Raw genomic sequence first — 17,386 nt, forward strand, 5'->3', positions numbered from 1 at the left:
AATGCCTTTTCCATTGAATATGTCTTTAAAAGTTTCTATAATTTGTATTTATAAATTAGTGCGCTATCTCAGTAAATGTAACCAATTGCATTGTTTTGTTTTTTTACCAGTGCAATCGGTATTTTGCAATCACACAACTGATATCCCATTAATTATTATTATTAATTGGTGGCTGAGAACACTAAATATAATTTTATTTTTTAAGAAGTCAAAGTACCGCTTTCAACCAACTCAGTTCAAAATCAGATCACACCCATGAAAGCCTTCAAAATAATGCAAGATTTTCTCTCTGCGGCTCTTAACTTGAGTTAAATGGGTTAATTGGGGATAATTCTCATCAGAATCTGGATTTGACCAAATTAATACCCAATTAGACAGTCTTAAACAGATTTGGAAGATAAGGGTGATAATCTCCCATCAGCGTTTTTTTCTCAAAGGCGCAGTCTTCTTCGGAAGAGGAGGGTGAAAAATCACACATTGGAGTTTCTCAAGAGAATCAATTAGGATGGATGGATGGATGGATGGATGGTGGATTGTTGGATGGATAGATAAATAGTTGGATGGATGGATAAATGAATGGATAATGATTAGAGGACTAGTTTGTTGACAACAGTGACAACATTGGAAGCAAAACTCTCCTGAATGATGCATGTGTGTTTTTCCCTTTCTATCGGTTTTAGCACAAGAGATTACGACATTTTGTTTATCAATAAAAATAATCTTGACTGATCGATTACTGGATTCAGGGTGTGATCATATTCATCAATCATATGCATCGGAGATTCTAAAATGTTTTCGGTCAGGGACCCAAGTGAGAAGTTAATTTGTGTATCCTTGCACCTCAGGTTATAAAAACATACTCGTACTCTTGGGGATCCACCAGAAACAGGCCTGCAGACCATTTTTGGCCCTGAGTTTAGGAAAAACCAATAAACACTTTAAACTTTAAACACTTGTAAATGTCTCCATCCTAAAGCAGCGGTTCATCTGATCAATGAAAATACCCCTGATTGATTGATGATGAGTGTGGGGGCGGTTTTATACGAGAAATCAATCATTAGTGTGGGGCCATAGTAGGTTTTTGCCACCGGCTGAGAGGGACAATGAGTGATGATTCGACCCCTGAACCACTTAACATGATTCATCCGAGAGAGACGTATAGAAGGAAAGAGAGGGAGGGAGGAAGGAAGAGAAGGGAGACAGATAGAAAGAGAGAGAGGGGGAGAGAGAGAGAGAGCGAGAAAGAGAGAGAGAGGGAGGGAAAAGGAAGGGGGGTCAAGGGACTGAAAGATTGACATAGAGAGTGAAGAAGAGAGAGAGAGAGGGAATAGAAGGAAAGAAAGCAAGAAAGGAAGGGACAGAAGGAGAGAGAGTGAGAGAGAGTGAGTGAGAGAAGGAGAAAGTAACTGCCAAAGGGAGCAAAAAGGATAAGGAGAGAAAGGGAGAGGGAGGAGGGAACCACGAAGGAGGGAGAGTAAGATGGGAAGAACGAGAGACAGAGAGAGAGAGAGAGAGAGGATAGAAGGGTGCAGTTGCAATCAACTCATTATACAAATGTAGCAGATCAAATGTGAAAATGCCACATTAAAGTTAGATGGAAAGGAATTACGTCCTCCAACTCCCATCTCGTCACTCCTTGACATGCGGACCGCAATGCTAATCTGATCAATGGAAATTACCCTAATTGATTGATTGCTGGAATGAGGGGGCGGTCAGGCAGATCAATTGTTAGTGTGAGGCCAGTTTGTCATCGTATAAGGATGATGAGCGATGACATGACCCGTGAAACAACTTCCTTATCTGACAGAGAGAGAGAGAAATTGTCAGATGTGGTGATAGATAGATAGATAGATAGATAGATAGATAGATAGATAGACATTTCTTGTCCTGACAACAATGAAAAACAAACTTACCAAAGCAGACCCCACCTGGCAACCATCCCCTGTGGTTGCTACATTGATAAATAGATAGATATAGATAATCAATTATTCAACACAGACTCACAGCCATACAGAGAGATAGATACAAAAAAAGTACAGGGAGAGGCAGACAGACAAATAGAGACACAGGCAAACGTGCAGGCAGGCAAGCAGAGGAGAGAGGCAGACAAGAGCATAGGTGGCAATCAGAGTGAGGAGAAATAATTTCTCCCGCTCCTCTCTTTCCACCTTTTTCATTCTCTTTCGTCACTTTTTATTCTCTCTCTCTCTTTTTCTCTCTCTCATTCTCTCTCGCTCTCTGCTGGCTGTGGGGTATGATTATAGTCAGTGATGGGGTTCAGGAGGGCTTTGACTTGTGCAGTCTGTATAATATACTTCTTATGAGATATTACTAGTAAATAATTCATACTCTTTCTGGCACACAAACACACACACACACACACAAGCACATTTATGCATTAGCATGCACATACTGTAGTTAAACACATGCACGCACGCACGCACGCACAAACACACACACACACACACACACACACACACACACACACACATTTTATACTCAACCGATGGCGAAGCATCTGGTCACAGAATAGTTTTCCAGTTAAAGGGATAATTCAACCATTTTTCAAAGCATCTATGCATGTAACAGCCTATGGGCAAAAACTGCAGTCTAAGCTTTGTTTTAGCCATTTGAATATATTTGCATCTGCATCATGCCTCCACCTGCCGAGGGGAAAAGCACAGAAGCCAGGTGTGCCGCTGTGGAACTTTTATCCCACAGCACGTCAAAATGACAATCAAATTAATTGTATGGTACATTTACATCAAATTAACTGCAGGGTACATTTACATATATGAGTAATTTCCCTTGGTGAGGTAGTGCACATAACATAAATATAGCAATATAAATAGACATATACTGTACAGAAATAATGTACATGTAGAGAGTTTACTCAATGGACCACTGAGACCATGCCATGTCTTTGATTTCTATGTTGTTTCATTCAAATGACGGGATATTTTTTGACACATACAGGAGTGTCTGGCATTTACAAGACTTTCACAGGATGGTAATTAAAGGCATTTTTTTTCTCACTAGACAATAAGTGTGAGTAGATTCAGATGAGGCAACCTTTCCTTTCTAGCCCCAGCGCATCTTCACCTTCCATGGGTGGCATTTTAGAAGAAGAGGCAAGAGACATTAAGACTCTCTCTCTCTCATACACATGTATAATTTATTTTATTTGAACACACAAGCAAACACACACACACACTCACACACCTCTATGTTACATATGGAGGTTACATATGCATGTCATGAATTACAGCTTTAAAGTGAACTGTAGTAACGGCAGCTAAAGCCAAGTTCAAATAGAACAAAGAGCTGCATTACTTCCAGTGAGGACATCCAGTCATGTATATCAGTGTATTTCTTTATGTTTCTGCTTTATTAGATAGCATGCAGTAGAAGGTGACAGGGAAAATGAGAAAGAGGGGATGACGTGTGACAAAGGTCATAAACTGGATTTGAACCCACGACATCATGAGTGTCTGGTACGTGCCCCAGCCTGCTGAGTCACCCAGACATCCCATCATCAGTGACTTTAATCCTACACAAATCTGTCATATATCTGTCAGAATCAAAAATAGAAGCTGGGGAGTTTAACTCAAAAAACCAATAAGGACACAGACAGAACTGGGAAAAATAGATAGCCTTGGTCCTGCTGCAATGACACAGCTTATTTATTTTTTCCTAGAGTGCTGGCTATTGTTCCATTTTATATAATAAGTAACTGGTTAAGAAAAAAATCCTGTTAATTATCCATAGATTTTGGCAAAAGGCAGAGTTCCCCTGGTATTATAATACACGACCTGTATGAACCAATGTCCCAGTTATTCCAGTCACATTTCAGACTGCTGTTGCATTGTGAACAGTTTGGGAACAAAAAGTTCTCAAAACAATAATAGTTGTGTTTGTTTTTGACAACTTGTTTGTTGTGAATAGAATGAACGGTAGGATACACATATACCCAGTTCATTACATTTTGACTTGCTTGCTTGTGACAGCAATTTGATATGTTATTGAACAACTTTTTTAATATGACACATTTTATTTTTTCCATGACAGTTTGCTTCAGGCGAAACATTTGTTGTTGTCATGAATTCTCTTGAGGATTCATTTCACATATCAGCCACAAGACCCCCTTTGATAGAATGTGTTTCAATTTGAAAATGCTCAACATTAAGGACACATACCTGTAAAATCTGTGTGAGTGTGTGAAGACCAGTGCATGAACACTTGATCTGTAAAAATGAACCCCAGGAAAATTCAGGGGTAATCAATCAATTCTCAGTTCAACTAAAAGAATTAGAAGTGTTTGGGAGGTAGGTCAACTTACCTGTTAATTGATACATACACATAACATAGAGCAGGCTAGTCACATGCTAATCCTGATGTCATCAAGGTGTTTTGACCGTTCATTTGTAGCACCCAGATTTCTAAATTCAGGGTTCCATATGGTTCAATCAATGAGTAATGGATAACAAAGTTGGATTTGCATTTGCATTTTGAGAAAAACAAGAAAATCATGGGTACAAGGCTGTGTACATAACATCCTTAGCTTGGTAAAGGACTACAATTTCCATGGTGCTTTTACGCCACAGTGGTGCTTTCAATCGGCCGGCCGGCCCTCAGTGATAAAAATGGTTTTGTGCCGCATTGTAATCAATTGTACGGCATTTTATAAATTCCCCAAGAGGGAATGCTTGACAGAACGGTGGATCATACTTATATGGTAAGATTAAATTTCTTTCAAACAGCTGTGCAGGGTGTTAGGATTAGAGGGCCGTTACAGAGCACATAGCTAGCCTCTGTTAGGCTCCTCTGAGGAGAGAGTGACAGTGGAATGAGTGGGATTCCTTATTGTAAGAGCTGTTCTGATCATGTGATTGGTCAGGAGTTGGCAAGCCTTATGGGTATTGTAGTAGGTGTCATGGAAACATATTTTTCTGATGATAAGAGCTTATTTTTCAACATAGAGGTTGAAACATTCATATCACTGGTGATAGCAATCACATAATGGAGCCTTGCTTCGCCCCGGAGAAGATAATCAGCCATACTTGATGCAGACAGGCAGTAATCAGGAACAGAAGGAAGTTGGATGGATGAACATGAAGAAAATGACTTGTTGAACCATGGTACCATGTGACTACCCAGCTCCATAGACGTGTAAATCCTCTATGTGCCCCGGATAGATAATTTGCTTCAGTAGGAAGCCAGGTGAAGAAAGTAAGACTGTAAGAGAGCAAATTAAGACTGACTTCTTAGCAATAAAAAGTTGTTAGTGGTTTATGAGTTAAAATTTATGGATTCATAAATTTTACAATTTAAAATATCATTAACTCAATATTATTGGCCATGGTAGGGCAGGTTTATTTTTTACTATTTCATTCAGCAACCTCGTATTCATCCTCTGTGCAGTGACTTTTAGCTGCACACGGCCTCCCATTGGCCACTATGTTCACTTCCTATGGAAACAAAAAACAGTCCCTGCTAGTTCAAAACAGTAAGTTTTGTGTGAATCTAAACTGAGATGTAGATGAAGGTAATGAGTCAGGTTAAAGAAGTATTGAAACAGGTGAGACATGAATTGTGCAACTCAGTATAAAGAAACATTGTTCAGTATAAAGAAACACTGTTCACATAGTTTTGTGCATTCAGTGTAGCTATCTAGTATGCAGACTTTTTGAATTGCATTTTAATGTATGGTCCTTTCTGGGGCATAGCTCACATTGCTGTACCAACCCCTGAGAAATGTTTCAATTATTAAACACACACACACACGCACACAAGCACACACAGCTCATACTGTATGCACCTGCAAAGACACCACACACTCACATTGACACAGAGAGAGAGAGAGAGAGAGAGAAAAGAGAGAGTGGCCACCTGTTGTTTCTGTGAAAAGCAGTCTGAGTCTGATGTGTGTTGGTGAGAGAGACTGAATGTGTGTGTGTGTGTGTCAGTGTGTGTGTGTGTGTGTGTGTACGCATGTGGGTGTGTGTGAGACCAGGAGCACGATCGATCTATCTCTCTATCTCTCTATCTATCTATCTATCTATCTGCCTACAGATAAACCGGACACCAGCCAGGCAGGCCAATGTGAGCTGCTGGCCCCAGTTGTACGAGGCACCATCTGCATGGACTCAGGGAGGTCAGCAAACACAAAACAAACACACCCTCCAGACACAATTAAAACACTCCCTTTCCGAGAGAAACGACTAATATAGACTGTCACACTGTGAAACATGTGAAACCTTCTCTATGTCTCTCTCTCTTTCTCTCTCTCCATCAGACACACACACTTATGCACACACACACACACACGCACACGCGCACACACACGCACACTCTCTCTCTCTCCTCTTTCTTTCTCTCTCTCTCTATTAGTTATACATATACATTATTCTTTAGTCTTTCACCCTTCTTTTTTTCTCCATCTATTTCTCTAATATATCTCTCTATCTTCCCTGTTCATACTCTGTTTACTTTTCCGTTCCATTCCTCTTCCCTCTCCTCTATGTATTCCAGTAAAACAAATGAGTCTATGTGTATGGCTATGTGTGTGTGTGTGTGTTCTTACCTGTGTGTGTGTGTGTGTGTGTGTGTGTGTGTGTGTGTGTGCATGTGTGTGTGTTGGAATTTCTGTGTCTTTCTAAATATTCAGAAACAGAAAATAAGTGCATCACTGGTCCATCTTTCTCCCTGTCAGCTTTCCTTTGGTATTTTCTATCTTTCATGCACTGAACTGACAGTGACAGACTGATTGTGTTGTGCATTAATCATAACTGAGTCTACCTAATACTTGAACATGGAAAAGCAGCAGACCAAATATGCAAAAATGGGGCTGAAAAACTAAGTGAAAAAAAGTAAAGGCCCTTGAGGCAGATATGACCAAATTCCACAAATTGATTCACTTATTTGGTAGCACTCCAACTAACATGAGTGCAACAAGTGTCTGTGTTTATTGACATCAACGTGCAGCAGCATAATGTTGCCACTTAAGTATTCTAGCTATTATGCTGCCTTCAAGTGGTGTCAGGAATATCGTAATTACAAGTTGAGCGCATATGAACGAAATAAACAAGTGTGTAAATATGAAGTTGGGATTTTCTATGGATAGATGGAGTGTCTGTGGGTAGGTTGTGGTAAGCAGCCCGGGTCAAAAGTCCATGGCTGTATTTTTGTTTTTTTCCCATCCCACTACACCCCTGGATATCATATGCATGCGCTGTCTGGTCTGTGGCAAGCCTTCCTGCCCTTTTCTTCACCTTAGCATCATGCAGCTCCTTGATGGAGGGCAGCTGACCTCCAGCCGTCCCCTCAGCAGCACCGCCAACACACTGCAGCCTGTCCTTGGAATAGATTATTGACCGATAAAAGACCAGGATTAGTTGTGAAACTCTGAGCCTCTCCAGTTGCTTCAGAGAGAACACACCATACCTAGCTGGGCTTTCTTAACGCAGCCTACTTGAGCAGAATGTTCCTGTCTAGTGTGTGTGAGTGTGTGTGTGTGTGTGTGTGTGTGTGTGTGTGTGTGTGTGTGTGTGTGTGTGTGTGTGTGTGTGTGTGTGTGAGACTACCTGTAGTTTTACTGAAAGCCTATTCTGCAGGATGGAGTTACTGCTGAAATCTTGTGTGTGTTTAACAATAGGTGTTTTAATGCCTTAGCAACCACAGATGACTGTTACTATCTATCTATCTATCTATCTATCTATCTATCTATTAATGCCTTAGCAACCACAGATGACTGTTACTATCTATCTATCTATCTATCTATCAAACAATCTATCTATCTATCTATCTATCTATCAATGCCTTAGCAACCACAGATGACTGTTACTATCTATCTATCTATCTATCTATCTATCTATCTATCTAAACAATCAGTACCTTCCATGATAAATCAGATTACATTACATTATATATTACAAAAATCAACTTGAAAAGGTAAAATCCAGCAGATTCCCTGTGAAGTCTGACCTGGTGGCACACAGTGTAAAATGCAGTGTAGAGGCCGCTAGAGGCTGCCAATCTTCCCAGTGATGGTCTTGTTTGTTTACAGTAATTATACTAATGACTCAAAATTAATGTGGTAGTGATTTATTGATGTTAAAATTCTTCACGTAGCACCTTTAAGCAGTTTGATGGATGGGCGGCAGGAGGCACAGTGAGCAGTGTAGCCGGAGGGGAGGCGGGGAGAGAGCACAAATCCCTGTGGTGTTCACAGCATGGGGGTCAGACTGTTAAGGTCCTCAGCCACACAAACTGGCCTTTATATGTCAGCAAGTCTGTTATCCGTTCACACAGAGGGCAACGGGAAACGTTCAGCTGAGACAAATTTGCCGTGGAGCAGTTCCAAGGTGATGGTGTTGAACATGAGGCTGGAGTCAACAAACATCAAAACAGCTGTGTGTGTGTGTGTGTGTGTGTGTGTGCGCGTGCGCGTATCTGTGTCGGTGAAGGTCATACCCTGATTACTTATTGATCTGAACCAACTGTATGCTCTAATGCTCATAATTATTAAACCAGGCTGTCTGCATGTGCGTGTGTGTGTGTGTGTGTGTGTGCCATTATGTGTACATGCATGTAAAACAACAGTATGCCTTGCGCTGCCTTTATTTTTGCTCACATTATCACCTGGACACCTGGAAAGTGCATAATGGACCATGATAGAGAAAGAGTAACGAGGAGAGAAGAAGCGGAAATGGAGGTATATGTGCGTGTGTGTGTGTGTGTGTGTGTGTGTGTGTGTGTGTCTGAGAAACAGCAGTATGGCTCCTTGCACCCGGCTTCTCATACCTCTCTTTATAGAACATAATGATTCTTGAAGGAGAAGATGGAAGAGAGGAGGAGAAGAAAGGAAAGGAAAGGAAAGGAAAGGAAAGGAAAGGAAAGGAAAAGAGAAAAGTTTAGACTATGCTGTTTCTTGAGGCAGGTTGAAGCATGATGCAGCAAAACAGCTTTTTTTTGTGCAGTATGTAGATACACATGATGAGGCAGGGTTGGGTAGGAAAATACAAAAATAGTTTTTTTTTTTTAAATTTGTGTTTTGTTTGACTGTCACTGTTTTTGGCATGTCTCACGCTTCTGTCATCACTGAACATAAATGGCAAACGATGAACAAATAGACAAGTGTGCTTTTGTCAATCTGCCCAAAGACACTGTCAGTCGACAGAGAAAATAAAACACAAAATCAAACACAAAATCAAAGTTTATTAAACTAAGTACCTAGAAGTATCTATTTTGCCGATGATACTGACATGCTAACAAAATCTCAAAATAAAACAAAACAAACAAGTTCAAACATGCCAAATATCTAAAAATATGCTGTACAAAAATCAGTTGTACAAAAAAAGTATCTAAAAATATACTAATGTACTCTGCGCCAAAGAGCCAGGTGCCAGAATGTGAATCTTTTTTTTTTTTTTTACCATAGTCCCTGAAATTGAGACAATTGTGACAAATGTGACAATTTCAAACAAATGAAAGCTGACTGTATACACACACGCACATATACAGCGCAGCAGTGTACATACAAGGTTTAAAGTGTGATATTTTGACAGAGAGAGAGAGAGAGAGAGAGAGAGAGAGAGAGAGAGAGAGAGAGAGAGATTAGTCATTTCTTTACAAATCCACTGTAATTCGGATTTGTCTTCCCCCACTCTGAGGCTTCCTTGATAGAAAGAACAAATTCTAAATGAGTCTGCAAACAAAACAAACGCCAATGGCATCCTGGAGCCAGGTAATCTCCAGTATAAGTGTGTGATTGTGTATGCGTGCAGGTGAGTATGTGTTATGTGTGTGTGTGTGTGTGTGTTTGCATGTAGGCACTTCTGCCAGTTTGTTTTCTGTGTGTGTGTGTGTTTCTTCTCATTTCCTGCAGTAGCAGGTGCATGAGAGCCTCTGGGTGTATACAAGGGCGCACTTCCAATCAGCCTGCATTAGATGTGTGTGTGAGTGTCTGCGTGTCTCTGTGTGTATGTATGTGTATGCCGGCCTAATTGTGAGTGTGTTTGTGAGGCCAGATGAAAGAGCTGAATTACATACTCATGCTTGATACTTGACAGACAGGCAGACACACATACACACACACACTGGAGATTACCTGGTGAAAGGATGCCTTTGGCGGAGGTTTAGTTTGCTTTAAGCCTCATTTAGAATCTGTTGTTTGTGTAAATGAGAAATGTGAAGAGGGAATAGGGAATCTGAATAACAAACTCCAACTGGCTCCAAGATTGGCACCAACAAGTGTTGGGTGAAATCAGTCCAATTTGGGCCTTTATTTTATTTTTATTTTTTGTTTTAACAAAATGCTGGGTAAACATTGGACAGAAGCCCTGAGGGATTCATTATCAAAAAGTTTGATGTCTGTTTTAGAAAACAAAAAAATAATTAAATCATTCAGCTTTCAATGCTGTATATCTAAAATATAGGTAATATGGTATGTAAAAGTGTCATGATTTTGTCACCAAGGAGTTTATACTATTATCTACTATCAGTCATTTTTGAGAGGTGTCACTTTCTTCAAATGGTGCGAGTCTCTTTTTGGAAGAAAACATGCATTTAGTCCTGGACACCAGCTTGACCATTCGATCCCAAATACTGATCGATATGGATTCAAGTTTATCATCTTATCTTTAATTTCCATACAGTGACATTGCCTCTCCTTTTGTCTCTCTTTCTCCCTCTCCTCTGTCTCTCTCTCTCTCTCTCTCTCTCTCTGCCACTGATGCTTTGCATTCAACAAGACATTTTGTTTCCAGACATAAGCCAATGTTTGCTGATATCATTTCCTATGTTAGCCAAGAACATTTTAGTACATGTGCGAAGGGATTTGGGTGGAGTTCAACTGTGTGTACTCTTGGTCCGAACTGGAATGATGATGGATGTGTCCTGGGATGTCATGGCTCCAACCACACTCAGTAGCTAGATTAGATACAATATTTCCTTAGAAAATGTGAGGTTGAATGGTTGAATGAGTTAAACATAATTAGTAGTAGTAGTTGCAGCAGCAGCAGTAGTAGTAGTAGTAGTAGTTTTAGATTCCATTTTTGTAGTCTGATTAATTGTATATTACATTTAATATTTTTTTGTACCGAGATTCTTTTTAAATTGCATTTATAGAACATTATTTATGGTCAAGAAAGAAACAAACAAACAAAGGACAGAAAGAAAGAACAAACAAACAAGTTTGAAGGTAATTCTCCTCATGAGGATGGGCTACAGAGAAACTTGGTGATAAACAGCAGATTGCTACAGGCCTGTTCAATTCACTGAGCCTGAAAACCAAAAAAAACAACCATCTAAATCTGCTCCCTGAGTTCTTGGTTTGGAGGACAGGAAGGAAAAGGGGGAAGAAGGAAGGAAGGGTATAAGGAAGGGCAAACAGAAAGACAGACAGAAAGGTAGATAGATGGATGGAGAGATAGAAGGATGGATGGATGGATAAACAGACTGTGTTGTGGTGAAACTTGGTGATAAACAGAAGACTGCTACAGGCCTGTTCAATTCACTGATCCTGAAAACCAGAAAAACAACAATCTGTTGTATGGGTTTCTGTTTTTTATCCTCCAGCCATACCAGTCTCTCTCCCTCTCTCTCTCTCTCTCTCTCTGGCTTTCTTTATCTCTACCTTTCTTTTTCCTTGTTGATCTCTCTCCTCTTTTTCTGTCTCTAACTTATTCTCTCTTTCTCTAACTCTTTTTCTCCAGTTTTTTTTTCTTCTACCCATCCCTCTTCTGCCCCTCCTTTCTCTCTTTCCAGAATCTTTTTCTCTCCTTTCTTTCTCTCCATCTTTTTGGTCCGTAGGGAAATCAAAGAACTTGAATAACTTTCATATCGCCACGGGAACAAAAACTCATACGGTCGTCGTGGGAACACACTCATCCTGTCTCCACAGGAACCAATTCATTCGGTAACCGGGGGAAACGGGATGGATTCGTATTCTTGGTCCCTTTGATGGGCTTGCCAAGAGGAAATGCCAATTAAATGTTGCTGTGAGCTAAGCAAACTTGTTGAAATCAAGCAACTTCTATGAGAAGGAGAATATGAATTTGAGATACAGAGAGAGAGAGAGAGAGAAGACAGGTAGTGGGCAGATTAAAAAGACAGACAGACATACGACCAACAAACCTGTGGACTGGCAGGCACACAGAGAAACACTAGCAGTTATGATGGAGAGACAGACGTGTAAAGACATAATAAAAGACAGATAGACAGTCTGTAGCTACATAATTTACACAGTGATACAAGTTTCCTCTAGCCAGTGTCAAATGAGGCTAAGGTTTATATCAATATAATTTTCCAGATAGCTGGCTAGCTAGCTACTGAATCGGCTTGCTAGCTTCCATCCCCCCACAGTCAGTTTGTTTAACCTACTGGTTAGCTAGCTGTGATAGCTTGTTTGATATTGATAAAGAATAACCATGAGAGTCTGTTTTGGTGCAGCTAATATTCTACCACCAATATCACTGGTAACCAAAACACTAAAATCCATTTGATATTTCCTGGTCACAATGCAAATTATCTGTTCCCTATTGTCTGTTCATTTCCATTTAGCTAGATTTAGTGACTTTTCAGCCCAGACACTCTCTGACGAAAATTTCTCTAACATGATCTCACACAAATACATGAAATGAACATGATCTCTAAAATGACGATTTACGTGCTGTGGACACATATTATGGGAAAAACCACAAACTGATTTACGTTCCCCCGCAACAAAATGAAATATGTTCCTCTGCCACAAATTTAAATACGTTCCTCCCTCCGACAAGTAAAACAAGTTTGGTTAAGGTTAGGGTGAAGGTTATAGTTAAATTGCTTTGGGCAGCATATTTCATCATTGCGATGCACCGGGCCAGCCCACTTTTTCCTCAAACAACTTAATAAGCCAACCGTAAACACGTTTTTGATCTCAGGAAAGTAGCACTGAAAATAGTCCCCACTACAAATAGTCCCACTACAATAGCTTGACTTTTCATGGTAACAGTTAGCGATTTTTACTATAGAAACTATGTCTTTGTGAGCTGTATTTAAAGGTTTTTAGCTTACAATTGGAGCCAATAACTTACGGTTTGAAGGCTAAAAATGGTACGTGGGAAATCGGAAAGTAATGGGAGTAGAGCAAATTAATGCATTGTTGATTTTGTTATTTTCATAGGATTTGTTGACGATAAGAAATATATTTAAAATCACCAGCCGTATCCTTTAAGGTTATGGTTAGGCACATAAAACAACTTGGTTAAGGTTAGAGAAATGGTTTGGTCATGGTTAAATAAGAAAAACGTTTATTAAAAATTAAAATGTGACTTACGGTTGAAACGTCCTTTGAAAACGCTGGGAATCGAACACCGGTTGCCGGCAAGCATACGCCTATCCACCACCCCGACCTCCGCGCCCTTACTGGCCACCGTGCTACTTCAATATGACACTACTTCCTGTTTATAGTCGTGTCTCCTTTATGTAACCGTTTTGTGCTGGGAATACGTAAATTTAACACTTTATTTAACACTTTAAGTTGTGTTCATTTCACGTTTTTCTGTGAGATCAGTCTGATTTCTCAAAAACTAGCGTCAAATCTATTAGCTACTTCAACAGTCTAGCTACTTTTTCGGACCATTGGGGAGCAATGTTACTGTGTTGATTCCCAAAGCATTTTGTGATAAATCTGTACAGTTGATGCCAATGTGCATGCATTTGCAGTACTTGCTTGTCTAATCCAAAGAAATCTGATGATCACAGCAGTAGCCACAGCATAGTCAATATACTGATTTGCAAGGTAGCGTATGATGTCATCTGCCAACTTCTAGTGACACTTTCAGCAGCCAATAGCCACCTTCTAGTAGTTACGTTAGGTCTTTCTTCCACACAATTGGTTGGTTGGAGTTTAGACAAACATCCAAAAAAATTTAACTAGGAATCTTTACCACGTACATTACATTGATTTTTTGGTAGTTAAACTTCTGCTGTATTGGTGTTGGGAGACATCTAGTCCATGAGCGTGCTTTCCTATGCGTGAAGCTGCTCATCAAGCATCCATCAAGTCCCCCCGTTACTCATTAATCTCTCTCTTCTTCCATCTCATTATGTGTTGAATCACTTAAAGACAGACACACACGGGAGCCATCATGCACATGTGCACACACACTAGCTACCCATATCTTCCCTTCTGTGTGAATGTCTGCATAATTATCAGTGTATTAATTGGAGTTGCATTTAAATTGGTATTTAAAGGCCTAGTGTCAGAAAGAGCTGCTGACCTACCCATGAACCCTGGATAACACATACACACACACACACACACATACACACACACACAGTAGCACACGGTCACATAACACACATGCACATTCATGTGTACCAAGAAGCATACACGTATTTATGTCTACACACATAAACACATATGTACAAACACACACACACGCGCATGTACACACAATTACTTTGATTAATAGACATAATTTCTACTTCATCAGCCCCACCACCTATATGTCCTGCGTGGTTGTGTGTGTGTGTGTGTGTGTGTGTGTGTGTGTGTGTGTGTGCATGTGTGTGTATGTGTTTAAAATAGCAATATAAGAAAGATGGAGATGGAGAGTGGGAGGGAGGGAGAGAGAGAGTAGGAGAGAGAGACAAATAGAGAAAAACAAAACAATTTACTCTAGACTGCCAGTGTGTCTTCATAATAAAAAGTTTGTAGATGGTTTACAGAGGCAATGTTGTTGATAGTCAGTATTATATAGTTTGCTATTTCAAATGTTTCAGTAAACATTTTCCTTGCAAACTATATCCATTTTGTTTCTACATTGCTTAGTGGATGATGGTATGTAAACAATATTTCCTCTCCATCTGTTCAGGCCTTCAGAAACCCAACTAGATTGCACTCAGTAGAGCGCATACCTCCGCAAACGCTATGCAATTGTATATTAATTGATATGCGAGTTTCACATGTTGGATTTTCACCAAAAGTTAATCATTTCTTCCATACCACTTAACCAATTTGTTTTACATCAGGAGATGCACACATTTCCATGACTGGACCTGAAATGGGACATAAGATCTGCCTGTTCAAATTATAGCCATTTTTAAGCATTTTAGCCGATTATCACAATACCAGGGTTAGTTAGTTTTTGTGAGAAGCCACGCCCATTGCCACGCCCCCATTTGGCCAATCAGTTGATCAGTTTCCTATTGTCACTCCCTCCTCTCTTAGACTAGCTAGGTGCACGCTCGCAGGGAGTGACAGGATCAGAGCCTAGACGCCAAACTAAACTTTGTATATATATTTGCATTCATTCACTTAAAGCTACATAGGCTACCGTGTTTTGTGCTTGATTTGTGTTTGTGTTCTCCCTCTCATGGCTGTGCAGGACGAATCACAAAATAATATTCTCCAGAATGTAAACAGTTTGTTTTTGGCAAAAGCTAACCTTGCTGGCTAGCTAGCACACTGACACTGACTAGCATGGTGACATGGAAAGTTCTTAGTTGTAGGTGGAGGATCATGATGTAGAGTCTGACATCATTACCACTAACATTATCAACTATCCAGTTCCAACCTCTGACACCTCTGTCACATGCATCAATTATGTATTGTAGCTTTTACTATGAATAAACAGAGTGAGAAAAAGAAAGTCAGGTGTGTGAGAATTTATGACTCATTTCCATTTGTTTAAATTTTGTAAAACTGCAACCAACGTGTGTGTCTGCATGTACGTGTGTGTGTTTTTGATGAGGTGAATCTTAATTCCACCTGACAACGATTACGAGTCCCACAGAGACACACACACACACACACACACTCACACATACTGGTGTTACAGGCTCCACAGGTAATTCATTATTTAACAGATGGCGTTGGGAGACCACACCCTGGATTACACACGTACACACACACACACACACACACACACACACACACACACACACACACACAAACCAGATAACCTCATAACGCCCAACTCCCAGACATACACACAGTTCCAAAACCCCAAATCCCCCTCTTGTCCTTGGCTCTGAAATGAATAAAATGAATTATACATTTCACACACATGCATGTGCGCACACACATAAACACATGCGCACACACACACACACACACACACACACACTAAACCCACACGAAACCCTGAACCCCCCTGTCCTCAGATAACCTGTTATATTATAGAAATGCATGACCTGCTCTTGAAACCAAATTGTTATTTAGCTCTTCACTTCATTTTTCTGATTTTGAGTAGCAATCAATTCATACACACACACACACACACACACACACACAACTCAGACAGCCTGCCACACACACTCTCTCTCTCTCTCTCTCTCTCTCTCTCTCTCTCTCTCACACACACACACACACACACACACACACTCACACACACACACACACTCAATTTGTATTACAATGGCATCACACTCAGTCATTTTGGAGTTAGAATAGTAATCAACCCGACATGAGATTTAACAGGGAGACAGATTAAGCAGTGCTAATTTTGTCTCATTAAGTGTTAATTTACATTTACTCTTTTACACACTCACACACACACACACACAGACATACACACACACACACACAGATGTTGTTTAATGAAGCGATGTGTCACCCGTCCAAAACTGAAGTAAATCAAAACAATACACATTGATTTGTTGTATCAAGATAAAACTACTGCTCTGACTCCATCCCAAGTGTGTGTGCGTATGTGTATGATGTATATGTGTGCTTGTGAGGTTGAGTGTGTGTGTGTGTGTGTGTGTGTGTTGGGAGGAGGTCATAGAGAGTATGTCACATTACTCCTTTGCTTCTCTCCTATCAACATTTACTCCTACATCTGCCCACACATAATATGTGTGACTATAATATGGAGATAAGGCAATAAATGGCTTTACTGAGATTGCTTTTTATTTTTTACTGTTGATTTTTAGCTTTGTTTGTTTTGATTTAGTCCTGTATAAAGCTCTTTGCGACAGTGTTTTGAAAAGTGCTAAACAAAAAGATTATTATTATTATAAGTAAGATTGTTGGAGAAATTAATCTTTAAAGGAGAAAAGAGTACCTGCTGCAACCATTTACATTTTAGCTGATATTTCCGAGGAGAGATAAAGTAGGAGGCTTAGTGTGTTGCTCATAGTCACTTTGACAAACAGACACATGGCTGTTGATGGAAACAAAGTGGCTGTTGTCATAACCAGCCTCTGCCCTCTGGACTGGGTAGCTTTATGGTAATGATGAGGATAAATCAAGCAGTGAAATTACTGAACTCCAAACAGTCGACCCTCAATAATTAACTTAACATGTAATCTTGTCTCAAAATGTCTTGTTGTTTCCAGGCTCCCGCCGTACAATAAATCTACAATAAATCTAACTTCATCCTAATTTAATTGATTC

Source organism: Centroberyx affinis, unplaced genomic scaffold, assembly GCF_046629955.1.
Source record: "Centroberyx affinis isolate AG114_WGS23_722 - 3 ecotype Tasmania unplaced genomic scaffold, CSIRO-AGI_Caff_v1 ptg007578l_1, whole genome shotgun sequence".
NCBI lineage: Eukaryota > Metazoa > Chordata > Actinopteri > Beryciformes > Berycidae > Centroberyx > Centroberyx affinis.